At 43.3% G+C, this 8,165-nt stretch overlaps 1 non-coding gene across 1 annotated transcript; it reads right to left on the bottom strand.

Annotated features, from left to right (window-relative positions):
- Positions 1–304: 304 nt before the first annotated feature.
- On the bottom strand, positions 305–388 carry Trnap-ugg (transfer RNA proline (anticodon UGG)). The gene has a single exon. It is a non-coding gene; the product is annotated as a tRNA-Pro (tRNA).
- Positions 389–8,165: the final 7,777 nt, after the last annotated feature.

Raw genomic sequence — 8,165 nt, forward strand, 5'->3', positions numbered from 1 at the left:
TCAGAAGCCTACAGAGGTTGTTTATTAATCGAGCCGCACCAGAACGTCTCTAAGATACTGGTAGATTGTACAGTTACTCCTCTTCGATATAGATATCCCTTTTTAAAAGAAGCCAGACAAATCCATTTCAGGCATGTTGTTATTAACAAAGCATCTCCTCATAAATTCTGCTTAATGACAGAGTGCTTTGTTCAAATGGTTCAAATGGCTCTGAGCACTATGGGACACAACTGCTGTGGTCTTCAGTCCCCTAGAACTTAGAACTACTTAAACCTAACTAACCTTAGGACATCACCCACATCCATGCCCGAGGCAGGATTCGAACCTGCGACCGTAGCGGCCGCACGGTTCCAAACTGTAGCGCCTAGAACCGCTCGGCCACTCGGGCCGGCAGAGTTCTTTGTCATGCTGATATAAACAATCATATCCTCCGACTTGTTCCTCTACTGTAAACAGTACACAAACTGCAAAATGTGTTGATATCCTTCCAAATTTAGCGTTTGCTTAAGCGAAACAAGGAGACCCCACTCTAACCACGAAAAACACCCCGAAACCGCAACGCCAACTCTTCCGTACTTCATCGTTACCATTGCACATGTTGACAGGTAACATTCACCAGGCATGAACCAAATCGAAACCCTCGCATCGGACTGCCATTCATCACTCCAGATCACTCGTTTCCATTAGTCCACTGCCCAGTGTTGTCGATTTTCACACAACTTCAAGCGTGATTTACCATTGGCTATAAAAACGTGTAACTTCTTAGAAGTTACTCGACTATTGTAACCCAGCCTTGTCAAGTCTCAAAGGACAGGCATTGTGCTAGCTCGACTACTGGTAGCACTTCGGAGCTCATTAATTCCTCCCGCTGATTTTATGCAGTTTTTTACAATCAATGTCCGCAATGCTCGGCCTTACCCATCCGTCAGTACATGAGACCTGCCTGGTCTCGTCTGAGGCAGCTTTACAAGGTTTGAAGTGTCACTCAGGTTACACCCAGTGACTAGTCCACCTTAGAAGTCGCAAAGCTGACGTGACCGAAACATTCTGATGTTACTGCTTCTCTGCTGACAACACAGTACTCCCGTCTCCTTTTATACTTGCGGGCCCGTCTCCCGTGACATCTTTTGGTCGAATGCGCATTACATATGGGTGTCCAAATACTTTTGAGCAGGTAATGCATATGTAAATTTCGGTGGACGCTTTCTGCTAGAATAGTGGGTGTTTAATGAGCTCATATTCCCAAGTATTTCTGCACAATGTCAACACATTAATGAATGGTAAACGCATCAGTAGGATGAGCTACGAGAAACACAACAGTATCTTTCATCACAAAGCACTTATCATCACCACATCTCCAGTTTCACGTCCTTCTGGACCAAGACTGCGGTCACTATTCAAAGAATTTGTCCTTGATATCACATGTACTTTGGTTCAACTGCAGATGTTGTAGAATGACATCAGTGTAATTTAATGGAGTATTAAATCTATTTATTTCCAATCCCATGGCTTACTTCCTATGGATCTCTCCTCACAATAATTACGGCTACTGGTGCTGTTTTAAACTAAAACTGAAAATCACAGCAAATAACTGTAAAGGCATGTAGAACTTATGCCGTGTAGATTCACGCATTACGATGAACCTGCTATAGTGGTTACTAAACGGGACTAGACAGTAAACCAAGTAGCAAGTATTAGGATGTTCAGCAGACTGATCGCTGCATTTGCTAAGATGCGTAATGCCTGAGTCTGTACGGGCCTGGCTGTTTGTCGGTGATTGCTTAAGTGATGTCGAAACGTTTCTGCAAGTGCCAGAGGCTAGAGATGTCTCAGGCCATACGCTTTGCGTAGCGAGTGGGGCATTTGTCCAGGCTCCTTTCCGGCTGCCACTAGGGTGGTTTCCTGTGGTATCTCGCAACGGACGTACGCTGTCAGGGGGAGGCTGAGTCCCATTTATCTTGAGCCGTGCCTTCTTTTTTCTGTGAGAGTTGTTTTCGTGCATCTCGGTGTCTGTTGGTCCTATAAATAAACTGGAGCCATATTTTTCGCCTGTGGCCAGAATCTGTGTCACCAACAGCACTTGTTTAGCTACAGCCAAAAGCGACGCAAATATTAGATCATTTTCTGGTCATTCCAGTATAAGCATTTCCGTTGCTACATGAGATCCGTTATATAAACATGGACAGTTGAATTAGACAAGTCTACCTTGTAACTTGCAGTATGCCTTTCCCCGTTATGCGTCATGGCTTAGGCTCCATGACACTTTGAAAATGAGGGAGAGCCAAGTCGTGATCCATAACCATTCAACCTCAGCTCGTAACTTAGAGAGCTAGTCCTAGGCACGTACAAATCGCGCTATGGCTTACCAGTTTGTGCTCAGTAGCATAGTTTTCATCAAACGGGGATTGGGTGGCGGAAGGAGAGGGGGGAAATGGCAGGCAAACACTACGTATCTTGGAGTATCTCGCAAATCGTTTTGCACAGTTTTAGAACGCTAGGGTTCTGCCTTGTTTTATTGAAGTACACGCAAACTTTTTCATTGTTTCGGGCGCCCAATGGCATTCTTCGTGCACTCATTGTAATCTCTGTACCCTGTGATGTGTGGCACCAGAAACAGCAGCGTGAAGTAGCGGCTTCTGTAGCAGACAGTGAGGTGACGATATTGCTCTGGATGATATGGCTCTTCACAGGTTTTCGACTCCTAGCATTAAGCCGACGAATCATTTGATATACTGTACCACATCTATTCGTTGTTACAATCCGTGGTCTCATTAACAAAAATGCAACGACTGACCAAAATAAATTCGATCTATGTCTAGACACTGTCAGAGTGTATATCACAAAGCCATACTTACATTGAAGTTCATAATATGTTATGGCGCAAGTGCTACTTTTCTCTTTATTCAACGTTTTTTAACTTCTAAATGCGTGGTGCTGTCATTTGCTGCACAGTCAGAATTTTTTTTTTGTCTCTTCGAAATTTTTTCGAAGGTATATTACACTACCACCAAACTATGTGCGTTCTTATAATTTTATTGTGTGACACTCGCACTCGATCCGCGTGTGTCGGTAACTCTTGGCTGGAGATGAGCGCATCGTCTGCAGTCGTGTGTTCTGCTGCTTCTTCCTGTCTCCTCTGCGCTGCATCTACCATTCAGACTCTAGCGCACGCTAACGCGTCCCCCTTTTAGGAGAGTGGACTACAATCACTCTCGCGCTTTCGCACATAGCCCAGAGAGCTGGTTGTAATATTACAAGAGCCTTCCGTAACATCAGAAATATCCACTTACAGATGCTAATTGGAAAGAAATCAGTGCAGTACTGATTACGAAGAGGAGACTCAACACAAATGACAGATATATTACAGAAAAGAACAATCTCTAGGGAAGTTCTGGAACAATGGTAGGACGGTTCGAAGAATACCCATTGTAAGGGAAATGCATCGAATGAAATACTTTATAAAAGAAGGGCGCAAACCATTCCGTTACAGAGCATGGACTTTAATTCAAATATGTAAACAGAATAGTTCTACGTTTTAACGGTAACTAAGAGGAAGCGCGCACGGGTGATTTTTGTCACCGGACAGTTTTGTCATTCTTGTTGAGTCTGTGGAAATATACGTAGACGCGCGCATGTTACGAGATGACAGCCGGGTGACACTTTTGTCTGTCGATCCGCGAATAAGCCCGTGGCAAAACTGTCACTGCGCCGCTAGTTTTTGATTGCCACGGGCGCAGGGGTGACGTAATTGTCGCTGTCCGTGCATTATCCGCTCCCCATTTGTTTCCTGATTATCGACACAGTAGCACGCAAACATGATATCTACATCTTTGCACAGTGTGACTGTGCACGAAAATGATATCGATAACGACATTCTGGTCGAAGAAGAGGGAAAATAGCAGCACTTCTAGACAAAAATTTGAAGGATTGGAGGACACAAATTTGAAAATTAAAGAAGATGAATACGTCAGTCGAATAATATTTCCTAGTGCTTGGAACAACTTGCGTTCAGCTGGGACAGACAATCTAATACTCATATTTTCATATGTTAGAGGAGATAAAATTCGAAGTAATTCATCAAAACTTTCAACACTTCTTAGAAAATATTGAAAAAAATTCTCTTGACTATGACCAAAGTTTCTGAAATTTTGTGTAAGACTTTCCACATATTAGCCTGTCACCCCAAGGGGGTGTGTGCCAACTACCCTTTTTTATGATATTTTCTTTCACGCCTCATGAGTTCGCAAATAATGACCGTCTGCTCAAAACCCATGTGGCAAATGACGCTTGGATTTCAAAAAAAAGTTTAGTGACTGTCATCCTTCGTGAGCGCACTGCACTTTTATGACGAGACGTGACAGTCACGGAAATTTTTTGTCACAATGACAAAAATCACCAATATGGGATAACCCTCAATGTAGGAAAAACTGGAATTGTAATCACTTCAGTGTTTTCACCCTATACTAAAGACCTGACACAGGGATAGCGTAGTATGCAAGATCGCATGGAACGAATCACTGTGGCATAAGTTAAACAAAATAGCAGAGAAGTCATCCAGGAGAGCTGGAGATGCAACTCGTAAGAAAAGAGAAAGGTGTCATATAATATGCTCTATGATATGAATGTAATCGTTAGGAAAGAAGTTGCCAACAAAACACGACCGCTCCTACAGATGGTATTCACTACCAGCAAAAGACAGAAATTTCCGCTATCTGCGTGGAAGCCATGTAACTCACATCGAATCGGCGTTCCTAAAGTGTGTACACAGAAAAATGAGCAGTTTTTTGCTGTAATAAAAATACTCGTCAAGGAATGTTGCATACCTTCATCCCTACTCTTTAATTAAGATGTACCAAAGATGATACGAGTAATATCCTGTGCGTAATGTGAAACTAATTTGCTCAGACAGAGATCAATACGATCCAGGAGACAGTAAATACTGACGCCTGCTTTGAGGCCATTCATTGTCACCTGGAAAACAGTTTCGAACTTGCTCCTTGTAAACAAAGTACGAGCTTACGCAGTATGGGACCAGCTTTGTGACTGGGTCATGATTTGCATACATACAGAATTCAACATGTTATTTTTAACAAATCAAAATTGGCAGATGTAAAAGTAACTTCGAGAGAACCCGAAAAGGGTATTCAAGGGACGTTTCTGTTCAGTATTACACAGGCATCTCAACACGGAAGTGTCTGAATTATTAGATAGTAGAATATCCTAACCAAATTTTCTTGCTATAAGAAACCAATTATCGAAACGTATTTATCAGGTAGTACAAAGTCGCGAATGAGAATGCTTGTGAATCACGTAGTTGTAAATTAGGTTTGTTTCTGGATCGACATTTGTGGGCCTACCCTGAAAAACAATACACAAACGACTGTAATGTGTCTATTGTTGACTAAACGCCTACTATTGAAATTTCCTTGAACATAAAAACTATACCTACATCTACACCTACATAAATACTTCGCAAGACACCGTGTGGTAGATCGTGGAGGGTATCTTATACCACTACCATTCATTTCCTCTCCTGTTCCACTCGCAAACTGTGCGAGAGAGGCTAAACTGTTTACATGACTTCGTACGAGCCCTGATTTCTCTTGTCTTATCTTCGTGGTCGTTATGCGAAATGTATGTTGGCGACAGCAGATTCGTTCTGCAGCCAGCTTCTTTTTTCCGGTTCTCTAAATTTTCTAAATAGTGTTTCGTGAAAAGTACGCCATCTTCTCTGCAGCTATTCCTATTCGAGTTCATGAAGCATCTCCGTAATACATGCGTGTTGATCGAACCAACCAGTAACAAACCCAGCGGCACGCCTCTGAATTGCTTCGATGTCTAATTTAATTCGACCTAGTGGGGATTACAAACACTCGAGCAGTACCAAATAATGGGTCGCACTTGTGTTCTGTATGTGGTCTCCTTTACAGATGAGCTACACTTTCCTTAAATTCTTCCAATAAAGCGAGCTCAACCATTCCCCTTCCCTTGCGTCCCCGTTGCATTCCACATCGCTTTGCAACGTTGCGCCTAGATATTTAACCGACATTACTGTGTCAAGCAGCATACTGCTATTTCAGTATTTGAACATAACGGGATTGTTTTTCTTCCTCATCGGCATTTACTTGCAATTCGCTTTATGCAGGGCAAGACGCCACCCATCACACCATCTAGAAATTCTGTTATCTTGTATCCTCTCACAGTCATTCAACGACATCTTACCCTGCACCAAAGCCCCATCAGCAAACAAACCGCAGACTGCCGGTCAATCCGTCCAGCATGTCATTTATGTATACAGAGAACCAGTGCCATCCTAGCACATTTCTCCGGGTCACTCCATGATACCTTTGTCTCTGACGAACACTCTCCGTCGGGCCAGGGCTCCTACTCGGGACTTTTTCATTTCGTGGGAAAATGCTCTACCTACTGAGTCGTACAGGCACAATCACGAGCTGCCCTCACAGCAATAATTCCGCTATTACCTCTCACCTAGTCCGCCCCCGGTAGCTGAGTGGTGCCGGTACGGCAGCCCAACGTGTTCGGTCAGAGGGCTGCTCGCCATCTCTAATAAAAGAGAATGAGTGAAGGAATCAACGATCAACTTGAACGGATGTCTTGTGACGTCCGCCCAGACCAAACGCAACGAACAGTACCCAAAAGAACATAGTGGTCACCGCGACAGAATGTGAATCCTAAAGGCCCGGGTTCGATTCCCGGCTGGGTCGGAGATTTTCTCCGTTCAGGGACTGGGTATTGTGTTGTCCTGATCATCATCATTTCATCCACATCGACGCGCAAGTCGCCGAAGTGGCGTCAAACCGAAAGACTTGCACCCGGCGAACGGTCTACCCCACGGGAGGCCCTAGTCACACGACATTTACATTTTACCTCTCACCTACGTTCCTAACTTCACAGAAGTAAACCTATAAGGGCGGGTCGTGAATCGTGCTTGCATAGATCAGTTCGTAGAAGACTTTCCCGCGATGGACGAAGATTCTGGGTTCGAGCTCCGGTAGGACAAGCAGTATTCATTTGCCAGGGAGATTCAAATGAGCGTAGATTTCACTGCAGAGTGAAAAATCATTTTGGAGACTTATTACTGTTATAGTTCTTGACTGGTTGTCGAAGAAGGAGCATTATCCGTTACTGCAAATTGTAAGCTTGCGTCTGACGTACGATGCAGGTGGGCACAGCGCCGGAAAGCCGTAGGAAATTAAAGAGGAATGTTTTGCAACGATCTTCATTCTAATTGGAAAATAATTGTCACGTACGACTAAATGGGTCGTTCAAGCCACATTGAGCTGGTCGTGCTTCTCGACAAACAGCTGTAAGTACAATTGAATTTGAGGAGATGGTGTTGGCTCACATGAAACAGGATTCACCAATAAGCACCGGTCAACTTGCAGTGAAATACAATCTCCGTAGATGATAGTATGGATTGTACCTGTGGAACAGCATTTACACCAAAATCATACACAAGGTGTGCACCCGATGGAGATAAGTAATTTTGTTCCACTATTTCAATTCCGTTTATGGATTATGTTGTAATGAATACATTGAGATCTGAAGTCGTCATTCTGAGCAGTAGCAATGCACTTACGATTTTCGCATAAGGTTTGTCTTTGGTATTTTAAGAAAGCAGGTATTTATTTTCGACCTGCTGCATTTTTATGATTTTGATACTAAATGCTAGAGAAACTCAGTAAGAATGAACTCTTTCAGGCTATTCAAGGATGGTACTCTTGCACGTAGGAAAATAACAGCATTAGAAAGTTAACGTGAATTGGTCACATTGTCAGCGAAAAACCACTGTAAAAAGTTCCAACCCTAATACAACATGAAGAATGCGTCTGAAGTGACCTAAAGTGGAATGACATCATAAAACCTATTATAAACAAGCAGATGTAAGACATGTTCACTGGAAGAATCCTAGGGCAGTGTAATTCACGTACGAAAGAATAATCCTGCTAGACACTTGTTCGGTTGATTAATGAGTACTGCTCGTCAGTGTGGTACCCTTAACAGACAGGATTATTAGCGGACATAAGGGAGATACTCCTCAGCTAGTATATTATACATGTGAAAGTTTACTTCTATGTATGTGTCTGGGGGGGGGGGGGCGGGGGGGGGGTCAGTATGGTTCGTTACATATTCGTTTAGAAAGC

The sequence above is a fragment of the Schistocerca serialis genome, chromosome 3 (genome assembly GCF_023864345.2).
Source record: "Schistocerca serialis cubense isolate TAMUIC-IGC-003099 chromosome 3, iqSchSeri2.2, whole genome shotgun sequence".
Lineage (NCBI taxonomy): Eukaryota > Metazoa > Arthropoda > Insecta > Orthoptera > Acrididae > Schistocerca > Schistocerca serialis.